The sequence below is a fragment of the Dermacentor andersoni genome, chromosome 4, assembly GCF_023375885.2.
Source record: "Dermacentor andersoni chromosome 4, qqDerAnde1_hic_scaffold, whole genome shotgun sequence".
NCBI lineage: Eukaryota > Metazoa > Arthropoda > Arachnida > Ixodida > Ixodidae > Dermacentor > Dermacentor andersoni.
In genome coordinates this window covers 71142649-71169915 of record NC_092817.1, presented here as the reverse complement: position 1 = coordinate 71169915, position 27267 = coordinate 71142649, and the positions used below count along the sequence as shown (strand labels likewise).

The 27267-nt window shown below is 41.9% G+C and overlaps 1 protein-coding gene and 1 long non-coding RNA gene across 2 annotated transcripts in view; both read left to right on the top strand.

The window, feature by feature from the left end:
• LOC126536290 (oxysterol-binding protein-related protein 1-like) overlaps positions 1 to 27267 on the top strand; it is a 132757-nt gene that overhangs the window by 52483 nt on the left and 53007 nt on the right. The gene's annotated exons all lie outside the window — the stretch shown is intronic.
• LOC126544624 (uncharacterized) lies at positions 5271 to 8685 on the top strand. Its single transcript, XR_007602199.3, has 2 exons — positions 5271 to 5456; positions 8519 to 8685. It is a non-coding gene; the product is annotated as an uncharacterized lncRNA (long non-coding RNA).

Genomic DNA, 27267 nt, shown 5'->3' with positions numbered 1-27267 from the left:
GGCACTTTCCTGCTTTTCTCATCGCGCTCCCTCTCAGTTGGTTGGCTGGTTGTTCGGCCTGTTTACTGCAGCTACTAACAAACGCCAACTTGATCGCCATATCAAGCCCAGCGTGGCGTCTTTTGCACCATTCGAGCGCGTGTTGTGTTTGGAGCAGCTTGGAGTGCAGCCTAAGTTAACGCCGTTCGCCCGTGTCGCGTCGCGTGCCGGCATCTCGTCTCACCTTGAGCCGCGCGCAGCGACCGTACACGCGCGACAGGCGGCGGCTGCCCTGGCTCGCCAAGCCGTCTCGCCACCCCGTGCCCATTGAGGAGCGTGCTCCATATGCCCCGACCTCTAAAAACAATTTAACGTGTAACGATCTGCCGTCGCGAGACATCTGTGTATGGCATCTGTGCACCCTCGTGGCCTTGGCCGCGGCCTCGTGCTGTCGGCGTTCGCTTTCGAAAGGCCACATTAGTCGTATATGGCGCAGTCCGTACGAGTTGAGAGAGTGCAGCCACGGTAGGAAAATCGACGACGGGAGGTTTCTTGCCTGTTTTTCCTTTATCTTTATTTTCCTCGTTGAAGCAAAGTTTGCTTTGCTTCAACAGCCTTGAAATAATCGAGGGGGCGGCGGTGACCCCCGTCGCTGTGTACGGTGCACCGGGCGATCTGGCAAAATGACGTCTAGTTCGAGGCAGGCGTCGTCGGGGCGGGCTTTACAGGCGACACGCGTATAGCACCAAGTGCGACGATTGCGACACAGGCCTGCTAATGGCGTCTGCGGTGAAGGCGGAGACCTCGTCGGATATAGACTGTTACGACGAAGCACGTGATGCGCTGTACGCGCTGTGTGTACTGCAGACATGCGTGAGGTTGTGAGTATAATGCGCGTCGCAATTCACTAATGCGAGCCCCTAAAGAACGCTGAGCCGCGTACTCGCATGACTTTGCGGAGATGTGAGGCATGCTTCGCAAGGAAATTACACAAAGTTAACACGTCCGACCATATTGTAATCTCAGATCCGCGCGGAATCCCTTGGAAGAATTCATAATCGCAGGAAGAAGCCATATTGAATTGGAGCAGTAATCGCGCATTGCCGCGGCTTTTCATAAAGAAACTTCGCTTTATATTTACACTCTGTCCAGGTTTTAGAATGTATAAAAAATGTGTTAATGTATTCAAAAATATTAAATTACAGGTATAACGATATCTAAATGTTGTGAAACTTCCCATTATGCATTATTTTTCGTAGTTTATACTTGAAAGATTCGTCCGAGGTGCATGGGTGGATCCCTAATGGCGAATAACGCGGTGAAACGGCGTTTTTTTTTTTTTTCCCAGCTGTGCATTGCCTGGCTTACGTTCTCATGTGTAGCTTTGTACACTCTTACACTAAAAAAAAACGTTTACACCCTTTGGGGGTGTATATCTGCCTCACAACAATAATCATCTGCCTTGCTTGCGCTTCCTTTCTTGAAAACGCTCACAACCGCTACTTTCCTGTCGGCAATGCTATGTCATGCTGATAACGCGCATGCCGTTAGTTACTGGGAAGTACCGGGCTCGCAGCGTTAAAGACAGGAAATGCGGACAAGACAGATGATGATTATCGTTGTGTGGCAAGATACGACCCAAAGGGTGTAATTTTGTTTTAGAGTGTGTAGAAATGTGGCAACTACTCTAAAAACTAGGGAGGGTATCGCAGGAGTGAAGCGGCTGATTTACTCATCAAAGCGTTGTTTTACTCTCGCAAAATGTCGAGTAGAGTGAAATGCATTGTTCACTGCGTCACCAAGGGGAGAGTGAAGTGTGCTTTTCACTCTGCCCTTCTGAGAGAGAGTAGAATGGTAGAATGCCCGTTCTACTCTTGCGGCAATAGAGAACAAAACGTAGCGTAATCTTCTCCTTCAACTGTAGGAGGCTGGCCCCTAACATGGTAATGTGTCACTCATATATCCGCTCAAGGTATCGTCCTATACGGAAACTAACATCGTGTGTGTTTGGAAGGGGGGGGGGAGGGGGGAGGGGCATTGACCATGGTACTTGATTTATTTTTTTTTTTTAATTATTATTATCGAAGGGTGTTCGAATGACTTCATAATGAACTCCGCGGTGTTTGGTAACAGACACCGAAAGATCGGCTCTCCCTGCGTGTCTTTTTTTCTCATTTATGAATGACTGCTTGTGCAACTCCCGTTTCAAAAACTAGTCTTCAAAATTGAGAAACAGAGCGAGAACGCATTCTTTTCAGGGCCCAGCAAGAATGATGAGTCCGGCGACGAAATGAACGGGAAAGAAATTACGTTGCTGGAGAACATCGCAGCTCATCATTATGAAACATGGCTAATGAAAATGACTGCTGCAGGGTTAACGAATGTTCTCCCGGTGCCAAGGACATGCATAATTTTCTTTTTCTGTGTAGAGCTTTATAATTGTCGCAGAAAACCAAGTTTGGGCGTCTTTGTGACATGATGTTGCAGGCGTAAAGGCCCAGAGGGCACATTTTAAGTTGTTCTCCTTTGCACAATGAAAGAGCTACACATGTAACAATATTTGTCGCAGAGAGAATCGTAGAGCGGAAAGTGAGATTTACGAAATATCGACTTCGCAATTCTACATAATCGTAATTTGTTTTCCAAGCGCAGCACTGTTGTTGATAATAGCGCCGCATTCACTGCGCAGTTATCCTCATCCTTCCCTTTAGAAAGACTGCTCAAATGCGTCAGTGAACGAAACGTTGTCGTCATCGTATTGTTAACTAGGTTGTCCATGTTATGACCGGCGCGTGTCCGTGGTTAACGTGTTTGTGCGTGGGTTGTACACTCTCAAGCAAAATTACACCCTTTTGCCACACAATAATCATCTGTCTTGTCCGCATTTGCTTTCTTTATCGCGGCGAGCCTGGTACTTTCCAGCAACGAACGTCATGCGCGTTATCAGCATGACATAGCATTCCCGACAGGGAAGTACCGAGCGCGGCGTTTTCAAGAAAGGAAACGCAAGCAAGGCAGATGACGATTATCGTTGTGTGGCAGAAGGGGCACTCCGAAGGGTGTAAACTTTTCTTAGAGTGTAAGAGTGTAGCGAGAGGCTGTCAAACAGATATGGAGTTGCGCTTGAAGGTTTTAGCTTCTAACAGGAATCGACAGATTGTCGAGCTGTTGACGGCGCATCATAGTGTACGGAGGTCACAGGCAGCCGTATTTCGTGCAACTTATCCGTTTATACGCCGAAGCGGTGCTCCATCCGCCGTTGCGGGCGTTCAGAGATTCGTCATGTGATGCACGTACTACGAACACAGGGGTCCGCGGGACTGATCGTGTAAAGGTCATTGGGCTCCACAGCGAGCGACGTTGATTCACTGTTCGTCGCTCATTATTAAACAAAGGACACATTGCCAATCCCTCGCAGATGTAGTGATCCGAATCGCTTTCGGCTTTTAACGCGATAGCGTTAAGGAGCCCGTGTAGCAGATAACCCGACGTCGGTCGTCGAATCGGCCAAAATAATTTCGAAGCAAATTCTGAACCAGGCATACCAAACCACTTCTCTACCACCAAAGTTGCTCATAACTTGCCTTTCATTCTTTAGAAAGTTATTCCTCGGAATTTTGAGAACGGCAGCCCTCAAACAAACGTAATGCAAGAAAACACCGACAGCGCATGTCCTTTATGTTCGCTCTTCTCAGACTGAAATATTAAAAGTGCGAAACAAAAATGGGAGATTGACCTACGCAAGAGGCCACGTTCAGCCAGCGTTTCCCGATACACGTTGCGGTTACATAAGCTGCAGACCGGGAAGTATGAAAAGCAGTAAGGGGTCTTTGAACGCTACCGCGTTCCACTCTTAACGGCGAATCGTCATCCAAATCTTATTATCCGGACGCTCGTCTCCCTCAGAGAAACGCCAGACGCTGGCGTAAAAATAAAGTTCTTTCTCTCTCTCTCCTTTGGAGAAAAATCACTAGTTGAAAAAAGCTTTTGTAATTGGAACTATTGTCCCATCTCCATTTGAAAGCAAATCCTATAGCAGCCGAAAATTGATCTGTATTCCATTCCGTCAATCATTCCAACCTGATCCGGAAATTAAATGGTGGTTCGTGCGCCCCGTGTAGCGGTTTATTAAACATATGCCCGACTTTTTACTCTTACACTCAAGCGGACGTGACGATCTCCTATAGCGATCGATGTATGGGTCGAGGTGCGTGACTGGTAGGTATAGCTGCAGCTGTTCTAGCTTTGATAGGGGACGAATGGCCCACTTTTCCTTATCAGCTTACCATACCCACTGGAACTCGCAGATCCGGTTGTTTAAACTTGGCCGTTCATTCTTTCCACCTCCGTGAGGCTCCTTATCTTGCGTAGTTTTACTTGCCGCCTTCAGCGTGAAACTGCTATCGCGAGTTTATGGCATTGTTAGTTGCGCGCAGACCTTGCCGCTTGACGATGATGATGTCATTGATGAGTTTGCCGCTTGTATGCTGATTAACTGCCGCCTGAAGCGCCTTCTTTTTCGTCTGTTCGTTCTGAGCAAATAGGCAGCTGCCAATTTGCTAGAATTGTGAGAACGAATTACTTTTTCATCAACTTTATTAAACAATGCACCGACTGTTGACACACATGCTAGATCTGTAAGCTATACATTTTCTTTTTTTTTTTGCCTTTCCTGTCTCATGAGAAGTTTGTGGGCCTTTAGGTTACATCAAATGGTCGCCGGAGGCAGTGGCGTAACCAGGCGGTTGCACACGAGCACGTGCCCCCCCCCCCTCGGAACTTTCTTCCCAGCACCCTCCCCCCCTGCTCCCCTCGCCGATCATATCGGTGCCTCATCCCCTTCTCCTCCCCCCCCCCCAAAAAAAAAAAAAAAGTCTGGCTACGCCATTGGCCGAAGAGGACCAGATATTGAAAGGGAACTTGCCAACCATTCCGGTCTGCGAAAAGCGTGTTGCCGCGTTATTCACCGTTTTCGGCACCTTTCCTGATACCTTGAGGAAAACAAAGGTGCCCGTTCTGTTTTGTGGAAATCATGGTTTTTGATGCGCAGAGGAAACAATATGCTTGCAAGCGAGAGCCGCATTGGAGGTTTGAGCACTCTGAACACTTGTGTCGGCGACGTGGCCTGGTGCCGCGCTGCAGCGCGCGATCATTGCGGCGCCGCACAGCAGACGATTCCCGCTATAATTCCCAGGTGTCGCCACATGACGCTGCGCTCGCGCAGCGGCTCGCTCTTTTTTTTCCCCCCTTCTTTTTTTGTTTTCGGCTCTTCCTCTTCCGTTGCGTTTTCTTTTTCTTTTTGGCCGTGTCTGCTGTGCCCGGGGCACAGCAGACGAAAGGTGCCCGAAATGTCTACGTTCACCCATGACGTCACGTCCGCTATAACCCATGATGTCACATCCGCTCATTTCCATGGCGTCTGTCTTGCGGAGTCGGCTGCGCTGCGAAGCGGTTCGTATTCCGTGCCCACTTAGAGCGTGAGTAATTCATCTTTCCACGCTATATGCGTGTAATAAAGGATTGGGGCTGTGAGCTGTTTGATGCGTTACCATTAGGTACCTTGTGCGCATATTTTGCCTCATGGCCGCGTCAAATTGCAGCCGGCATGTGGAATGGGCCGTGGCATCTTATATGGAGCTGCTCATATGTGAGTGGTATTGCCTCCGTCAGGATCGTCAGTGCGTGCACGGAACCATTCAGTAGTCTTTTTCAGGGGAGGCTGCGCGTAAGAACGAGGACGTGAGAAAACACTGGCATGACGAGCTGTTCCGTCAGATCGCGTTACGTCGTGCTTTTTGTCTAAGACCATCTCGCTCGAGCGAGAGGATCTTAGAACAGCATTACTACTGCTTTTTTACAGCTTTGCTGCGGCTCATTTAATCATCACCTGCATTCTTTTAATAATACGAATGGCATCGCTCCGCGGAAGAGCGTCTCTTGAAGTTTCCAAACAAGAGCCAATGCCGCCGTGCCTGCTGCATATACGCTTACCTTTCCTAACGCAGTTAAGACGCGGCACCAGCTCTGCTACTGCGTGATACAGGGTCACTATGATAAGAAAATTAAAAAGAACAAACGAAATTAATGCAGAAAATGTCAAACGTTGCCAAGCGTGCTAAACGGACCTGCCTCGCTAGATAAGTTGAATAAATCGGCGTCCTGAAGTCAGCTTCGCCGCAGTAGACTAGTGTTACGCGGTGAAGCATGTCAGAAGTGAAGAGTGACCGCTTTCACCGACATATATAATATGTGTTCCTTAATGATGTACGCGTGCACCTGCCGTCTCCTGTTACATTACGCGCGCCGAGGCGCCTAATAAGTGTACTGGCTGGCCTTCAGCGCTATTTCGGACGTGGCTGTGATGCTTTGAACCTTTGGTTTGTCGGCCTCGTAAGCAATTGAGTTAATGTTTACACAGCCATTTGTTTCTGAACTGTTGATTTCTTCCATAATAGCTACGTAATTTCGTAGTCTCCTGTCTAACTGCTTTGGTCATATGCGAGTCAAGGTGTTTTCTTTAGCCGAGCGCAGTTTTCGAAAGCGAAACGACGCTTTTGCATCGATCAGCATATAGTGCCGTCGCCCATTTACAACACAGTCAATCAATGTCATTTTGTATGTCACTGGGAAACCGCCGAACGCAGGGAACTCACTCGCATGCGGGGAACTGCATAACTAGCCACTGGATTAGCGTGCCTCTTGGGAAGCTGCTTTGCATCAAAGGCCAGGTACCCTTGCTATGATTCACCGCAAAACATTTATCTCTAACTGCTTAATCTATTTGTATTGCGGTGAAGCTAACCTTACGGAACCGAATTTAGCAACGCTTTTTAGACTCCTGTATCTCTACCAGCCACTACCAAACGCTTGTCGGTACGTCTCTTGGCAAAGGTCCAGCTAAATCTCCCTGTTGGGAATTGGGGGGACTCACGTATATGAAAACTGCCAAGGAAAGCAGTTGCCCTGATGAAGGCACGCTCCCCTGTCGAAACATTTGCACCAGCCTGTTCGACCAACGTTATCACCGCAACATAGTTGTGTGTTGCGGTGAAGCATGCCAATATTGGGAAAGATTTACGTGAATCTGGAATGTATGGTTTCTGTTGGCGACGAACCTAATGTTCTACTCTCAACAAAGCAGATTTTTGCGGCAGGATGCATGGTGTCTTAAGAACTTTTGTTGGCTAAAGCCATACATGCCAGATTAGCTCTTGTCACAATAATACGCTTTACCGCAATACACAAGACGCCTCGCTGCAGGACACGCCCGCCGTAGTTAGCCAAAACCTTACATGACCGTTCACTGCAAAACACCTCCTGTATTGCGGTGAATCGTAATAAAGCACATTTGTCAGTTTAGAATGTAAAGACCCTTGCCCTTCGCTTTTGTAATATTATGACTCAGTTTAATGAGAACATGTATTCACTGCTAAAAACATCCACATTGAACTAGAGATATGAACACTGATGGCAGCCTGTGTGATGTTTTATCTCTTTACTTCTTTTGTGTACCTGTCACGCTGCCATTATTAAATTTTCCTGTACTTTGTAAGGTGCTGACGTACATAACATTACATCGCAAGGAGCCACTGTGTAATTAGTGTTCAAGGACCAGTGTGATGGTTTTTCTCAAGAAAGGTTTGGGTTATTTTGTTGTGAAGGTTTTTTTTTTTTTAGAGAGGTAGCTTTCTGAGAAGAAATCAGATGTCAGGAAATAGACCTCAGTGGCACAGTAATCTTGGCTGTCTTTTGCTGAAACGTGCCCTAGACATAATTGAGTGATTTGCACTTGCAACTAGACAGCAGCCTTAGCTTGGGAGACCAGTGATATGGCATATTTTATCAAACTAGGCGGCACATTGCATTACCAGTCCGAACAGAGACCTGTTTAAATGTTTGTCACCTTTAACACCTAGATTTTCGACCATGAATTCAGAAAAATCTGTAGCACATTTAGAACCTAGATTTTAAATGCTGTATAAGTTGGCTTCTTGTTCACTGCAGCTGTGCTCGGCTTCTGTCCAAACGGGAGAGCACTTCTGCACAGCTTATTAGGGAACATCCTTATTTACATACCTTCTTTTTATTTATCTTGCCTACAATAACAATCAAATGTTTATAGCACATGAATGTGCTATGCATGAATCTTAACTTACAATGCCATGTTCAACAGCACAGTGCATGTAGCTTGTGTTGGTTCATTCAAGCTAAGCATTGCTATAGCCTTTAACTGTAGGTATCATGGTATGAGAGCAGAGAAATGGATATGCAAAGACAGTTGGGTACATTGAGACAACATCTTTGTTGTGTGTGAAAAGGTGACAGATACACAATATGGGGAGAACGCATGCACTTTCATATTTTCTCGCGCACAAAAAAAGCCGGAGGAATAAGGTTTCTTCACTGTGCCATAGAAACTATATGTTTGCTCTCAAAGGTAATTCTGATTCATTGGATATGTTCCTGTGCTGTGTTTATTTTCTTGAGTGTGCTTTAGTTTTTGCACGTTAATGTTTCAAACTCGTTTTTGTTTTCACAGACTGAACATCCCACGTCTTGGTTTGACTTCCTGGTACGGGATACTTGCACTTAGCATGGAGTGATGAAGCAGAGCAGTGTACTTTTATTAAATGTGCAGATTTTAGCAGTATAACAGCCGTTCATTAAAAAAACATGTGTGCTGAAAATAAAGTGTTCTTACCCACATCCCTCGTTGTCTATTTATTTATTTATTAATACTGTCAACCCTCATAGAGGGTCATAACAGAGAGGACAATCCAATTACATAAATCAAATATGGACAATGTCAATGTACGTAAAGCTGCTTAACACTTGTCAATTCACAGTGAATAAGATGTTCACTTGAATGCTGTTCAGCACACTTCTGACATTTATCAAAATACGTACAATGAATATCAAGTTGCACATATCACTTGGCACTTCAAAACTAAATCGAAAACTCCCATAAATATGCCTCAGCAGCATATTCAAAGTCTGTGACATCTTTTAGGCTAACAATAGCGTTTGGCAATTGGTTCCACATTTCTATCGCATCCAGGAAAAAATGAGTATCGATATGTATCACTATTGATACGGTCGGCTTTATGACATAGTCGTGGTTAGTTCGCGGGTATCTTTTGCCTAGAGCATGTAGATATTTGAGCTTATCAATCTAAAGTTGATCCTGCATTATTTGATAAAGCACCTTCAGCCTATATTTTTTTCCTACGTACCTCAAGAAGATAGAAGTTGTAACGCTGTAACATAAGCGTGACCGATTCCTTCCTTCGGTATGTCGAACAAATGAAACGTGCCGCCAGACTCTGTATCCTTTCCAACTTCCTCTTAAGCGTCACTTGATGGGGACTCCAAACAACGGCTGAATATTCTAGTATCGTCCTAATGAAGGCGGTGTACGCAATAAGTTTTACATTACGCGATGCACGTTCCAGTTTTTTTTTCTCAGAAAATATGACTTTTGATAGGCAGTCATGCAGACGTTATCTATATGTTGGTTCCATGTCAATTTTGCTCGTATTCCTGTATTCTCATCAGCAAAACCACTTATATGGGGAACTGATCATGATAAGTGCTCATGAGCATTTTAAAGAACAGCCTTAAACCCTACTCATGCACTCGTAAAATGTATAGATGCAGTGAAATTGAAACAGAAGGCAAAATAGCAAACATGATGCAGTATTTGTCAGACAATTATGTCAGAAATTTTTGCATAGAACAATTTACTTAGAGCATACTAGCACCACAAAGTACCCATATTTCTTGTTAGGCATACATTACCACAAGCTTTTAAATGTGGTCACAAGAGAGATGCTGGCTTTAATGAGGAACTATAGAGGTTAAAGGCAGCCATGAAAATGTATTAAGAAATAATGCAATGCATAGCATTTACTCAGTTCAGAGAGCTTCCAAAGTTGCCATAAGGCCTTGATAGCTGTGGATGAGGGAACAGTTGTAGTCCAATTGGAGTATGAGGAATGAACATTAAGATCGAAACAAGTAACAACTTGTATTGCAATTAAAAAATATTGCTATACCTTTAAAAAGACAGTGAAATGAAATTTGTGTGACAATTTCCTTTTCCTTCTACTTCATTTAGGTTCAACATACTTATTTTAGTAACACAAAAAAGCAGAGGCGTGAAGCACATAAGAAAGATGCTAGTCTGTTTTTATATTCTGCCTTCTCTAAATTCAAAGTTCAGTAAAGTTAACTTAGAAAGCTACAGTGAAGCCATTGCGTCTGCCTGTATGGTGCATAACAGCAGCAATCGCCAGCCTAACTGCTTGGGTTTACAGTGCCTTATCTGTATTGTATACCTTTTAAGTGCTGAGCTACTGGAAGATTGATTAAGGTGGCCAACATGCTGAACCAGTAGTTTACTGAGTAAAATACATGGAGAAGGGTGGAAAGATAGGACAGAGCACAGGGGATGTATTCCGTGTCCACCTAGTGGAAATGTCCATTTCATCCGCTGCTGAAGTTCTGATTGGCTGGGCTGGGGTAAGCATGAGAAGGAGACATGCTCCCCCAGCTAATTCAGCAGAAGAGGATATGGACATGTCCACAAGATGAATACTTACAAAGCTATTTAATAGAGTACTTCTGTAACCAACATGCCTGCTATGCCATCCTTGCTTTCAATGTCTGTCTTAGTAAAAGTGTGAAAGAACCAGGTTTGTGCATGAAAAGTCTTCCTGAGGGTGTGTGCCTTGAAGCCCATAGTGGTAATCACAGGAAACGGGGGTGGATCCAGAGTAGCACCAAAGGGCAAGCCTTCATCGAAACAAATATGGAGGGAAGTGACTGCATGCTCAAGCTTGTCAGCTCACAAGTTTGCCAAGACCAAGTGATGTCAGAAGTTGATGAAGCCTACATGGTTAATGTATAACCGCTTAGGCCAAAATTATTTAGATACTTTTTATGAGAACTACGTATTTACTGGAAATCTCAAAATAATTATGTTAGTGCAGAATACCTTCCACTAGTTGTGACTTCCTTGAAAGAATGAAAATGTTTGAGTTGTACTTGTGTGGTGCATGAAGTTACTTAAAAAAAAAAAAATCAGCAATGGAAACAAAATGCAAAGAGTAGTATTTGAAATAAATTGCCACCTCTTTAGGGCTAGATGAATTCAAATAATAATAACAATAAGCAAATGAAGATCGGGCATACAAGATAGATGCTTCGGCTCCCACTTGAAAGCCTTGTTCGCAAAGATTGCGAACAAAGCTTCAGTTGAACCAGTTCTTATTTTTCATTTTTATGGTTAGCACCTAATTTTAAACTACTTACCGTGCCTCTTTTGACCAAACCAGACAGGCTGCCGTCAAACTCTTCACTACTTCAATGCAAATAACTGGAGGTTGGCAAATACATTTTTCTAATAGGAATAGTAGGTAACGAATAGTCAAACACTGATGCATACAGTTACAGCAGGCATATTTATCTTGGAATTAAGCACCATGCTTATATTGTCTAGTAAAAAAAGGACAGCTATCAAGGAAGATTAGGATTATTTTTAAGCAAAAGCAATTATACCTCATATACTTGAAGCAGACGTAGTGCTTCTCAAGAATCACGTCCAAACTGCACACACTAAAACATTAAGCTGGGATACTCAAAAAGACAAGTACATGTTTTGCTCGCCAAGTGACTTTTAATGTGCTCAATTATGTAAAGTGTGCTATTATATGATTAATGTAATTTGCTAATGTAAAGAAAGAACAAGCCAAGATCTCTTGCTTCATATATATGCGCTGAATCAAGAAAGTAATTAAGGAAGAAGAACACCAGAAATAAACACAAATATTTGTGTGCTTTCTGGCATAAAATAATTCTCATGTAAGCCACATAACATGCTTTCCAAAGCATCCCCTACCTTAACTTACAGCTGCATTACATGAAGGCACTTTCTAAGAACCCACATGCTTCATGATCATTCATTGTGTTAGTGACTCCTACTGAAGTAGACTGAGAACATATCTGGGCATTACATTCAATAGCTGATGTAAAGTGAAAAGACGGCTGCTTGTAGGTATGAATGAACCAAGTTAATAAGAAATATAAGTTCTCGAACTTCTAGTAGTAAGTGTGGCAGCACTTAAGAAGAACATATTGCAACTAAAAATTGCAACACATGATGAAATAACTGAAATACCTAGGGAGAGTTTAATAGACAAATAAACAGGAAACTGCAAATTCCCAACATTTCTGAATACTTTTCTTCACATGTACTCACCTCATAAGTATGACTTCCCTTAATGCTCGAACCTCTGCCTCAATTTCATAATTCCCCATTCTCGCTGCTTCGCTCATGCTGATTGACATCTAGCACAAAGGTTGGCAAAAGTAGCTCAGCATGTGCATGTGTTGTGAGGCAAGCTGCCCACATCTGGTAGCCGCATGCCAATTTCTCAGAGTAGATGAAAGGGAAGCCTTGAGGGTAAACCATAGAGAAGACGGATACCTTGGTTCAATGATAACTGAAAACACCAACATGGAAAATTTGGACAGCCCACAGAATCAGCAGAATTGACATAGTTTGGAAAAACTGAAAAGATGCATTATGATATTTATGTTACACAGGTTCCAGTCAAGTTGAAGATTTTCACTGTCTAATAAACTTACAAGACAATACATGACCAGCAATAATGTAAGGAACCTAAACAATTTTAATAAAGTCATCTGATCCCGAAGAAGCACTAAACAAATTCTGCACTTTATTTTTATTGGCCGTTTCGACTAACACAGGCACGGTAAATTTGGGAAAAAGTATAAATATCCGCGCAACCCATGGATGACGGAGGGTCTTCTAGAAAGTTTAAGAAAGAAGGAAAACATGTACAAGAAAACTAAATGTCAGCCCTTTAATACTAGACTAGCTAGACGCTATAGTAGATACTGTAAATTACTGAATGTTTTACTTAAACATGTGAAAAAAAAGTACTACAAAAATAAATTTGATCAGAATAAGGATAACCCCAAAAAGCAATGGCAGTTATTGAACTCTTTTCTTAACAAATCGTCTGTTGATGCCTCTATAACCAAAATAAATTACAATGGCCTCACTCTTTCTGAGCCCAACGAAATTGCTAATGCTTTTTTGGACTACTTTTCTTCTGTTTACACTAATAACAACACACATGCGCAGTTGCATAATAGTTTGAGCCGTACGACACAATCGTTCTTCTTGTTACCAGCTACACCAAATGAAGTGTGCTCCACGATTGCTAACCTTAAAAATACAGGGCCTGGCTTAGACAATATTTGTGTCAGGCATTTAAAACTGGTTGCGCATTTAGTTTGCGACACACTCTGTAATATCATCAACCTTATGTTCAAAGAAGGTGCATTCCCTTCATTTTTAAAAAATGCCAAGATTATTCCTGTTTTTAAATAAGGCGACAAACACGTACACAGTTAATAATTACCGACCAATTGCAATTCTTTCCTGCCTTAGTAAACTCATTGAGAAATTATTTGTTAAACGTCTTAATAACTACTTAACAAAGTTTAAATTGCTAAAGAACAATGAATTTCGTTTCCGCCCAGGAAGTTCCACGAATCTAGCTGTCCTATCTCTAACTGACTACATAAAAAAAATGTATTGATTTGGGAAACTTAGTTGGTTCTGTATTTTTAGACTTCAGTAAAGCTTATGACACGGTTAACCATCAAGTCCTGTTTAATAAACTTGACTCTTATGGTATAACCGGTCCTGCGCTAACATTCTTAAAAAATTATTTACTTGACCGGCCATACACAGTACATGCAGCAAATACTTTCTCAGTAACAAAATGTATTAACCAAGGTGTACCACAGGGATCAGTTCTGGGCCCTTTGCTTTTCCTTTTATATATTAATGATCTTCCGGATTCTCTTAACTCCACCAACTACGTTCATTGCATTTTATATGCAGATGACACAACCATATCTTCATCTGACAAATCTGTTACTACTCTTACTTCTAAGTTAAATATTGCATTAAGTAACAATGTAAAATGGTGTAGCAACAATTACTTAGTTCTTAATCCTTTAAAAACTAAATTTATGTTATTCAAAAGTGCTCAAAGGGCCTTAACTTCTATTCCTGAAGTAAAGCTTGGAATTAATTCAATTCCCATTAGCACCGATGTCACTTTTCTTGGCATACATCTTGACCCTAACCTTACGTTTCGCTCTCACTTCCAACATCTCAAGCACAAGACTGCGTTTGGTATACGTGCATTAATCAAAGCTCGCCCTTTTTTATCTCGTGAGGCTCTGCTAGCGTTGTATTATGCATTCATTCATAGTCACATTAATTACGGCATTGTTTCATGGGGCAACACATACGCTTGTCACTTATCATCAATTCAACATATCCAAAATCAGTCAATACACATTATCACTTCTAGCTCCATGCAATCCAATGCCTCTTTGTTACTTCGCGCGTATAATATCTTGCCTATTAATAATTTGTTCCAGTTTAACATACTCGTCTTACTCCACAAGTTGCTTCATAATAACCTTACGTTTCCGTTCATTGCAACTGACCTTTTGCAGAATAAAAATATGACCAGATTTGCGGCTAACAACAATTTCTTGTTACCCATGGTTCATACCAATTATGGCAAAAAAACATCTTCCTTCGCTGCAATTTCTCTTTGGAATGAATTACCATCAACAATAAAATACTGTACTTCTCTTGCAATTTTTAAAAATCATTTTAAGCATCATTTCCTGCGTTAACTGTGATGTGGTGGTGTACCTTTGACTTTTATCTCACATGTCATTTCTTGTATTTCACCCATGCTTTTTTCCGACTTTCTTTTATAACGTGCTTTTTCGTGTTTGATTGTAAATGACATGTCTAGTGATGTATTTGATCTGTAGATGTTGTTTATAATACGCTAACTTGCTGACTATTGATATCACCATCAATCTTGTTATTATTAACCGAGGGTCCCATTACAGTTCTCTCACTTTGGGACCCTCGTCTGTATATTTGTCATGTAATTACTTCTTTTTTTTTGGAACCAATAAATCTGAATCTGAAATATGAGAAGTCAGGATGGAGAAGTGACTAAATTGAGGATGCTAAAATGGATGAGCTGGAGGCAGATTGTGAAGACAGGTCTTAAAAAATTAACATTCAACACACACTTAAGTTGGCAAAGATTGGACTCAATGTTTAAGAAGAAATTGACTAATATAATTGATTGGTATACATACATGAGAGAGCAGCAACAATACAGCAGAGATAACTGTCATTCAAGAGGGAAGGACGTCAGTCTAAAAATTAACATTTGATCAGAAGAATGGTTATGCATGGGCTAAGGCTCATGTACAATTCTGTATGGTACGCATGATGTCAGAGCTGCATCGCATAAGGAACTGTGGCCTTACATGCCTCGATTATGAAATGATGTGGGCCAAGAGTGGAACAAGGATAGCACCAAGAGGAGGCCTCCTCCAAAAGTAGAACGGTAGGGAAACAGGGCGAGAGAGATTTTCTACTCAACAGATACAGAGTTATATGAGTCATAGTCATAGAAACCATGACCCAAGGAGCTGAACAACAAGGTATATAAATTCAAATCTCTATACAGTTAAGCCTCAGTATAACGAAATTCTCGATATAACGAAGTATTTAACTTTTCATAACCTCTTCTCCATGGAACACCATGCCTTTAGAGCCTCAATATAAAGAAGTGTGTTTGTGTGCAATTTCAATATAACGAAATTTTGCTTCTGCCGCAGAGGAGTGCCAAGACAATCAATGGTAACTTCCGCGGACGCAGATAGTCAAATGATTGAATTACAAGCGGCTGCTTGCAAACGCACCTCTCAAACGGCGTGCAGCGCGACAAGAACAGCTTGGAGCCGCATCATGTTCCGTATAAATTAAGTCCAAGTGCGATCAGATCCTATCGCGCCCCGCGCACTTGTGCTTTAGGTGCGAGTGAAAGTGTGCGAGGGTGAGACAAGAAAGATGGTGGCTTCATAAGTGCGCCCTTCCCACGCGAGCAATGGCAAAGTGGGGAAGGAAAGCGAGCTGGCGGTAACGCGATCAAGCGCGCGCGAGGGGGCGGAGTGGGGGGGGGTAAGTTGACGCGCGTCTCGGCCATGACTGCGCGTGGCTGTAAGCGCGGCTGAGCGCATATGCAGCCGCGCACCCTGCTCTAGAGGTAATCTGCTGCATGTGGAAAGAGCGGGGATGCCAAGACGGCGTGGCATCATGTAAGCTGTTTTCCAGTACGTTTAGTATTGAAGGTTGCGCAATCTCGAGTTTTGATGACCCGTTGGAACGAGAAGCAGACGAAGCATTCGCTCCCAGCTGCCGGCGCTTTTCATGATAGCGTCGTCGCAGTGCGACCGGGCGACGCTTTGGGGGCGGAGTGCACGCGAAAGCATATGGCGTCACTTAATTCGTACCGCTGATGTGAAGATATCAACGTGGCATGAAACCGTATCATTCATCGCCGCTGACTCCTATATTTCTCAAAATAAATTGTTTTCTCATTCAAACGCTTTTTTTTAATGCCCAATAGTTCAGAAAATTGCATGGCCCCTTTCTGTGCAATAAAAATCGATCGGCGACTGTACTCATTTGCATAACAGATCGAATTTCAATGCAACGAAATTTCTATATAACGAAGCGAATTGCCGATTTTACCTACTTTGTTATATCAAAGTTTAAGTGTATAACGAAATTTCCTGTTCTCTACACGGGGGCGGCAATGTGGGCTTGTTCGTTGATCATCATGGAACAGCATGTAGTGTAGCGCAGCAAAAACAAGAACACAAGAAGAAGTGAAACACAGACACAAGCGCCTATATAATTATGTCTGTGTTTTGCTTTTTCTTGTGTCCTTGTTTTCGTTGCATTACACTACATGACATTCAATACTTTCACTGTCACATTCATGAGCACTGAAAACCTAGAATCAACTAATATCTTGCCTGATTTGCCATAATTTAAAAAAAATGTGGGTATAGTAGGTCTAATTGAGTTCTGGTGATTTTAGTATCACTGACATGTAGCTTTTAAGAATGTTTAATCGTTTCTTCTGTTAAGGCAGAGTACATGCTCAACTGCTACAATAAGTGTGAATGTAGGCAAAAACGACATTTCTGGCTCTTGCATCAATTTTATGGCATGTTGCGTGATCTAATCAAGTGGTTTGAATTTGACGAAGTTCTCGATTTAACAAAATAAAACCTCACATCCCAATAAAATTTATTAACTAGACTTATTGTACTTTATAACCAAAGTACTGTATAACTATAAGCAGCTACAGCCGCCAAGAGTGGCGAGCAGAATTGAAATGAAATTGCTTTAGTCGAAACACGCCGAGCGCTGCTATTAAAGTACGCGCCACATGCATTGGGCAACTGCGGGAACTGTGGTACCACATGCAGTTATTCAAAGCAGCACATTAAAGTGCCGCGGACTCAAATTGGTTGGTAAATGCATTCGGAACCAGTCTTTCGATTACTCAATTGATACATCAGCCACACACTCGCATAGCACGGCCACGTGGCAAACGCAGCCATGCGGACGCTTCACTATGCACGGATCGGCTGGTTGCAATATTGGGGCACTCTATGGGTGCATGTTTAAAGCACAGCGTTTTTTGCCTATCGCATGATCGTTGCGGGTGCTCCATGGCTGAGTGTATTGCATGGTACAGAATTGGCCCCAGTACCAAAAGTACACAGGTAGGGTGGTCCGTGTAGACGAAGCGTGAACGCGAGCTCAACATAACCACGTCGTCATTATTCTATAGCGATTATTTATGCGAAAGCGTCAAATGGCCCATTGAGCAAAAAAGCCGGCGTCTGTCGTCTCAGCGAAACAGCACCTAAAATCCCATTGGCTGCGACCACGTCACAAGCGCACCTCGACGAAACAGAGTGGGTGAAAGGGTACACCTGCTGTCGCTATAGTGCACCAGGTGTTGCGTGAGGGGAGAGGGCGTCGCCGCGACGCCACGTCATCCTTGCTCTCGCAAGCCGCCGCCCGGTCCGTATCTCCCCTCTCCACTGGGCTTAACTGCTGCGCGTGCCTGCCGGCCTTGGTGGCCACTGCTGTTTCCTGGTCTCTGGTCATGCAGCACGTCGGTGGCATGTGGTGTTGGCACCGCAGGCTGCTGCTGCTTGCTAGCTTGGGCCCAATGTAGCTCTAGGGTGCATCACTTGCAGCGTAAAACTCGAAGGACTGCTCAGCCGCATTCAATTGGGCATTAATGCTTTCGCAATCACAACTCAGATAAGACATGCTTAGCTGTCCTCATATGTTTTTCTTTAGTTGCCAAGTGGATGCAGCATTGTTCACCATTCACAGTCTTCAATCTGTCGTCATCATTGCATTGTCATTTCAAATTAGTTGTAATATCACGCCGTCGGATGCTGCCGCCTTCACGCTGTGTAGTAAATACGCAGTCATTGCCATGCATGCACTCATCATCCCAAAGTCGTTATGCCTCAATCGTGATGACTCTAGAATTGTCATCCCATCTTTGATCATGCCATCGTTGTCACCGCATCAGCATCATACTGTTGTCGGCATTCGACAGATGCATTACACAAATTAGCATTACCTTTTCAGCTTCTAGAACAGAATGCACGTGGTGATCTACCGCAGTAATATCATGAGAGACACTTGGGCGGAACAATTGCTGGCCTCAATTGCCAAGCCTCCCTGTGACATCATTTATTTCAATTTCCATAATAATCTTAAATTGTGTCACAAAACTTCTACAACAAATGTCAACATGGTTTCCATAAGACCTTGTCTCTCATGAAAAACACAACTATATTGTCATGTTCACTAACTTGATCTCCTCCATTGAACTTAGTTCTTGCGTTGAATGGATGCTTCTAGCATTTTAAATTCTGCTACTTTGTGCCACTTCCTCCTTCTCCTGAATAAGCTAACTTAATATTGATCCACATGCAATTACTAAAATTCACTGAGTGCTTTCTTCATGACTAAACACAATTTGTATGTTAACAACTCCAATTCATAAATCTGTCTTTTGTCACTTCTGGCATGCCACAATGCTGAGTGTTTAGGCCCTTGATTTTTCTCATTTTAGATCTCGCAATGGACTTAACGTAGAAAACTAAACTTTCTGTTGATGACTGTGTCTTTTGTCGTGAAACAACCGAACTCTGGCAGGTCCGTTTCTGTTCAAACAGACTAAACAAATGGCCCAATCAGTAAAAAAGGCAGCGTCAGTCGTCTCAGCGAAATGGAACCTCAAATCCCATTGGTTGTGACCTCTACGGAGCAGAGCGGGTGAAAGGGTACATCTGCCGTCGCTCTAGCGCGCCAGGTGTTGTGTGAGGGGAGAGGGCACCGCCGCAATGCCACGTCATCCTTACTCTCGCAAGCCGGCGCCCAGTCCATATCACCCCCCCCCCCCCCCCCCACTGGGCTTAGCTGCTGCACAAGTCCAGTGGGGCAATGTCTACACTAATGTCTCTCCGGGGTGCCATCACTAGTTAAAAACCTAACATATGTACCCTAGCAAAAAAAACTGATAGAAATTTCTATAGTCTCTTAGGAATATGTATAGGTTGTACGGGTCCTTCTAAGAGTGATATACATTCCTACCTGACCCATAGAACTCTTTACCAGACTGGCAGGCAGCAGATAGATCTCACTGTGCTGCCTACAAGACCAAATAGCATGATGTACGTATCAGTCTTTTAAACCCAGATAGAGATCATCATATGACATACAGAAATCTGATTGAGGCACTGATAAAGCATGTTAGAAATAGCACACATGCCGGTGCCCACATGCCTGAAGAGACGTTTTTAAAATGAACTGAATATACAACCCTGAATGCATTGCCTGCCACGTGAACAGATTAACAAACACAGTTGGGATATTGGAGTATCAAATAAAAATGAAGTGTGTAAACTGTGCAATTATCAAAACTTTTTACAGCTTGTATGCAGATATATTATTCTAAACATGTTTCAACATAAATTAAAGCACACGTTTTCAAAGCACAGCAGCGTTACTTAGCCTGTGAAACTACATTGGGGAAGTTGCATGAGAAAACTATCAGTCCATCTTTGTAGCAGGTGTGCTCCAGCTCTTTTAATACAAAATTACATTTACAAGTTTTGCGAGACGGATGTGCAACATTTAATGCATATCCAAAACAGGATTACTGTCATCATCATCATCATCATCATTATATTTATGTCCACTGCAGGACGAAAGCCTCTCCCTGCAATCTCTAGTTACCCCTGTCCTGCGCCAACCGATTCCAACTAGCACCCGCAAATTTCCTAATTTTGGCGCACCACCTAGTCTTCTGGCATCCTCTACTGCACTTCCCTTCTCTTGGTACCCATTCTGTCACCCTAATGGTCTAACGGTTATCTAATCTGCGCATTACATGACCTGCCCAGCGCCATTTCTTTCTCTTAATGTCTATTAGAATATCATCTACACCCGCTTGCTCTCTTGTCCAAACTGCTCTCTTTCTGTCTCTTAAAGTTGTACTTGGCATTCTTCGTTCCATCCCTCTTTCCACGGCCCTTAACTTGTTCTCAAGCTTCTTTGTCAGTCTCCAAGTCTCTGCGCCATATGTCAGCACCCGTAAAATGCACTCTTTGTATACTTTCCTTTTCAATGATAATGGTAAGCTCCCAGTCAGGAGCTCACAATGCCGGCCGTATGCGATCCAGCCCATTTTTATTCTTCTGTGAATTTCCTTCTCATGGTCAGGGTTTCCTGTGATTAGTTGACCTGGGTAGACATACACCTTCACAGACTCTAGATGCTGACTAGCGATCTTGAACTCTTGTTCAATGTGCCCGGTTATTTATCATTATCTTTGTCTTCTGCATATTAATCTTCAGCCCCACTCTTACACTCTCCCTGTTAAGGTCCTCAATCATTTGTTCTAACTCGTCCGCAGTGTTCCTGAATAGAACAATGTCATTGGCAAACCGAATGTTGCTGAGGTGTTCGCCGTCGATCCCTACTCCTAAACCTTCCCAGTTTAATAGCTTGAATACTTCTTCCAAGCACTCAGTGAATAGCACTGCAGAGATTGTGTCTACTTCTCTGATTCCTTTCTTCATAGGTATCTTCCTACTGTTGTAATAAAGTTTATTTACAAAAGCAAAACAAAGCACTTTCAAGACTGTGGATACTAACTGTAGCTCTAACATGTCCGGCTGAGTTTGTGAATGCCATAAATTAGATACTACCAACGTGATTTCATTAAAGCTACTTTCTGGGCTAGTTTGTGCATACTTGATTTGAAAATTAGAACAATGCTAATGCATCCATCCACAAAGGAACAAGGACAAGACACAAGCAACATGACTACAAACATGACTAGGGTTTATTTTACACTCCACTATCTAAAGAATAAGCAAGCAACTTTAGCCACATTTAAACAAACACATAACAGGAAGAACACAGACTGAAGTACCAACTTCACCATGCCCATTTGTGCTCACAGATGCTGTATAGAACACCAGGTCTAATTGGCATATGCTTTTATAATATTACAACTTCATATGAAGCTATTTTCTCTAGACTATGCATTTTTGCATTCACCCCAAAAGTGTTGTGATATGTCACAGAACACAAGTGAGCTTGTGCAAAAAGAACAAACTGGCATGGCACACTGACAGGAAGCAAGGAAACAGGACAAGCATTGCTACTGGTACAAGATCTACAGCAATATATCAGAACATGACAATGCAGCAATATTATTTAAGCAAAAGTGAGTACAGATCTGAGAACTTATTCAAGTAAGAACATGGATTTACCATTTTTAAAACCACATAATCATGAACAAAAACAGCTAAACATCAGTGCACATATTGCAAAATCAGAAGACACAATTCTTCACTGGGTGCTAGTTCAACCACCGCACGTTGAAATGTGTAAAAGTAGTTTAACCTGTGTAGCCTTCAGCATGCGAAAGCAAAGAAGACTATCAGAACAGGCTTCATATATAGTGTTTGGAGTCTTTGATTCAAACCATAATACACTGTTAAAATAAAATTTCAGAGTTTGCTTGTTTGATTCAGAAAAAAGATAGTGTCTGAGTCATGCTGCCACAGTTAACGGATAAACTTGCACCAGCTACATTGAGTCAAAGGAGTAAATAAAGTGAGGCAGAAGGATGCATGGTGTGAAAATGATGCTGTTGTATCAAGTAGCATAACTGCTCACTTAACATTCAGCTGCTTTCCATGCCTCTGCATACAGACTGAGAAACTTTACCTCTTCACCATCTGCTAATGAAGCAGTGTTTGTTCACTGTGATCACCCACTCAAGGCAGTCACGTGGTTAAGTAAGGCCCTTCGCTACATGTAAGGACACCGACCCGAAACTGTGCATAAGTCCTGTAAAATATTGTCATTTTTTGGCTACTGCAGCTGTTCATCAGCAGCTGCATCACTACTGCCAACATGCAGACCATGCAATTCCCCAAGCACTTAATCAACAAGAGTACAATAATGAAGAGTGGCAAATTGGGCTAGCTGGTTCATTAGGAAAACAAGAAGCTATCGCAAGAAAAAATAAACACTCTAGAATTTTGACGGCTCTGGCTTGGTTAATATATTCAAACATCAAAAAGCTGATTATTACAGAACGCCATAAAGTGTGGTGCACTGTTACCAACTGTTGTTTTTTAAAGCTATAACCTGTTATTACCAGACATTCATGTACCATGGCTGAAGACATACTGTTCATCGTTGCCATGTCTTGAGCATGGGAATTAGTCTCTTTCATAAAGGTTTCGTATTGTCCATTCAAAAATATTGCTGTCTATTTCTATAAACACATAAAGGCGCATAACTTCGCTGGGTATTAAGTAAACTAGTGGCTCCTCTCTTCTGACGCAGACTGAAAGGTGCTTTGCATGGAGAATTTCAACAGGAAATAGTTCCTTGCATTTCAGAATTATACAAGAATTCGCTCCAGTAAGAATTCTACAAATGAGAGAAAACGCACCTGAGAAGCTGACAAATGCACTGTTTTTAGTCTTTATAGTTCAAGTGTACTGGAGAGAGTGGAATGTTTGTTGGTTGATGACCATTCGCTAATATTCAGTGACACTTGTTGAATCACAGCCATGGTTGTGGACTGCAGCCTGTTTTTCACTTTCATCCAAGTTCAGGCACAGCTTTCCAGTGCCTAACAAAACTGTCTGCTGACCAGCTCTCCTCTCCTGTACACCAAAAAAACTCACTGCTTCTGGTGAAAGATTTAAACTAACTTTAGCTGCCTGTAACTTTCGAGCAACTACATAACATTCCAATATTTGTAAAGGAACATCATTAGCTCCGCTGACCAATTTCACAAGAAATTCATTTCCGCCTTCAAATACAAATGAAGAATGCGACCAATGAGGTCCTAGTTTAGCTGCACTTTTAGGAAGATGCAGGATTTGGTGTACATTGTATGTCATTGCACCCAATCCAAACAAAGACTGTGCTCTCACAACAAACTCCGAGAGAAGATCAGATGATCTCATTATGGTCATCTGAAGTGACGGTGTCTAGTAGAAGTATATAGACACCTTCCACAAGCAAACTGGAATGTCTGACATACTTATCTGGCAAAAAGCCATGAAGGCATGGTAATGAATAATGAAGAACCCACCACTTCCATTCACTAGCTTTTGAGATTGTGAAGTCTAATAATCTTTGTGGTGTATGTGTGAACCAATTCGGTGGCTTGATTGCCAATAACCTCCTTTTTAAAGAGGCAAACTTTGTTGTGAACCAATCTAAACATCTTTTCTCTCTTAAATGTGATCACATTTTTATTCTTTTTAAGCTGTTGTATGGTGTATATTTGTTCCAACAATCTTTCCTTTCTGAATCCTGGGCTTCATATTTGATTTATATGTATTGTCTTTTGTGATAATATAAATGCATTATTTCTGACGCATTTTTTGGGCAAATGAGGAAGCTTGCTTCTCCTTGAAGCACATTACACCTACACAACACACATAGATACTGATAGACTATAAATCTGGCAAACTAATATCAATACACTATTACACTAATAAAAAGAATACACTAGTAGACTTGTACAAGCAGAATAGCACAGATACGTCCGGAATAGAACTAAAAGTAATTTTATCAGTGTATCAGTTGTATCGTTTCATAATGCAATAGAAAAAAACTGATATAATTTTTATTAGGTTGCTCTATCAGATTTTTTGCTAGTGATCTTTCAGTGTAAATGCATATCAACTTTTTGACTAATGCTATAATAACTGAACACATGTCTTTTTTTGCTGCAAGTTTTCTTGGACTCCTGCTTCCCTTAAACTTATACCGTATAATATGCTTGCAAGATCAAAACTGGAGTATGCTTCATCAATCCGGGATACACCGACAAAAAACACAACTCTCATATTTAGTTGAAGCCATACAAAACCAACCTGTACATTTTATTGTAGCTGCTTATTCCCATACTGCAAGCATATCAACAATTAAAACTTGCCTTGATTGGCCAGGCTTGTCAACAAAAAAACTTACCCATTTATTTCACAAATTCTCAATTGAAACATATGTTATTACCTCCTTGTATCTCATTGAGAGTGAACTACAACCTCAAGGTACAGGTGCCAACTTGCCATACCAATCTTTACTATTCCTGTAAAAGGCAGCCTCAGAACACACACACGCACACACATATATATCAATGAGCTACAAGGAGGTAATAAAAACATGTTTCAATTGAGAATTTGTGAAATAAACAGGTAAGTTTTCTTGTTGCCTAGCCAATCAAGGCAACCTTTAATTGTTGATATGCTTGCGGTGTGGGAATAAGCAGCTACAATAAAATGTACAGGTTGGTTTTGTATGGCTTCAACTAAATATGAGAGTTGTGTTTTTTGTAGGTATACCCCGATTTATGAAGCATACTCCAGTTTTGATCTTACAAGCATATTATTCAGTATAAGTTTAAGGGAAGCAGGAGTCCCAAGAAAACTTGCAGCACAAAAAGCCATGTGTTCAGTTATTAGCATTACTCAAAAAGTTGATATGCATTTGCATTGAAAGATTATTAGTAATATGAATACCTATGTACAAGGTGCTTAATTAGAACAGAGTGTTTAATTTTGTAGGTAAATGTGTTAAAAGGACTAGTCATGATGTGAAAATCTCTTCATTTTACTTTTACCACCCCACCTTACCACCATTTTACCTTTACACACACACACACACACACACACACACGCACACACACACATATATATATATATATATATATATACCATGGCACCCATTCCGTAACTCTAATGCTCCATACGATAGAAAATACGATAGAAAATTGGGCAAGTTGTTGAAGCTTCATGGCAGCTACTGCATGACAGATGCCGACAAAAGTAATAGAATGGGACAGGATACAGCACTATCAAATGAAGTTTATTGAAAGAAAACAACCAATATATAACACACATCACGTGACCAACACCCGGCCCCCTACATACCAAAACAACCTTCACATCACCGAATGCACATGTTTTGACGGCAACACACATGTCACGGCTGATTAATCAATGTAAAAAAACAATTACTAAGGCACAATGCAACTCAGTGGCTTTACTTAAGATCTAACACGGCAACCTCGCTATCTTACAGCGAGATGGATGGCTGGCTAACACATAGTGAGCCTTTCTTTCTAATGTGATAAGCCTCCATTAATTCATGTGAGAGCTTTTCACAGTGTGTGAACAGCAGAATAGTGCTTTCAAAAACTGGATGACGCCCAATGCTGCAACAATGCACAGAAAGGTGTGGATGTGCAAAAACCCTTAAAAAACTATGGTACTTCCTTAGTCGAATGTTTAAGCACCTTCCAGTCTGACTGATATATATTTTGTAGGCTTCAAGAAAAAGGAATCGAATAAACAACATTTCGTGTGCAAGAGACAAACTGTATGCTATATTTCACTTTGCAGTCCTCCCTGCTCAGACACCCGTTGTGAAGAATGTGCTTGTTTATTGCTTCACATATTCCCTTCAGCTTATCTTTAAATGAAAACCCAATCCTCTCCTGGAACTTAGAAGCCACCTTTTTCTGCCTGTGCGACAATTAATAGAGGGGATAATGGCAACCTTTTCCGCTCTTGCTCCTTAAGCTTCTTCCACCCTGGTTGCACCTTAAGTTTCTTAATTAACGTGCTTCAAGATAAAAAAACCACTGAAACTGAATAACCTGCCTGATTAAGCCTTTTTTTTTTCTCCAGATTCCTTACACTTTCAAGGATAAGGTGAGGATAGCTCTTGGTTAGGGCATCTCTAATTGCGTGAGTGGCAATACTGTACTTAATAAGTTTTGAATGGCTAGACCTATAATCAAGAAGGAGCTTAGAAGTTCTCGACTGATATCCCCAGCATACGTGATCCCACATAAAAGTAAGCCTGACATAAGAAGTTGCAGCACATTTTTTTTCTGGAACTTCTAAAGTGAAGTTGAAACTTTGCTAGTGTTCTTTAAATAGCTTAAGTACTTCGATGACAGCTCTGCGAAAGTTATCATTTGCTCATGAAAAACAAATAATGATCCGCGTATCTGAAAATTTTAAGAGCAAGCCCACTCAGGTTTTGATTATTTTCTGGTCAACATAACTTAAAATATTACTGAGCACTGGTGCAACACCGGAACCTATGTAGATGCCAGCATTCTGGACACATATTTTACTTTCCCACCAAATTGACCTTAAATACAAATCAAGAAGCTCCAGAAAGTTTGCAACAAGAATTTTACACCTTTCAGCAAATTCCAGCTAACCTATTTGCTTGTGTATGCAGTCCTTAACAAACTGCAAGAGACGCACCTGCGGCAAAGAATTGTATAAATCTTCTGCATCTATACTAAAGCCTGCCCATTTTCCCAGATTATGCTCCTGCAGGAAGTGTACAACAGTCTGAGAGCTGGCAGCAAGGAATTCGTTGTTGATTCCCAGCCTGTGAAGGTGTGTCTGCAGAAATTCTGAAACATGAAGCCATGATTTACATTCCAACACAATGGTTCTGAAATGGATTCCCTAAGCTTGTGTGTTTTGCACTGAAGAAGGCACATAAAAGATCTTTTTCCACCTTAACATCATTTGAGACTGTTGTCAAACCAAACTGATTCAACTTCGTGACAGCTCAACATTTTATGTCAGCTATATTGGTATAAATTTCATTAAAATTTGTCAGTGGCTGACACACCCTCCTCCGGAAAAGTGCTTTCCAACATGACAACACAATGCCCTTTTTTGTCT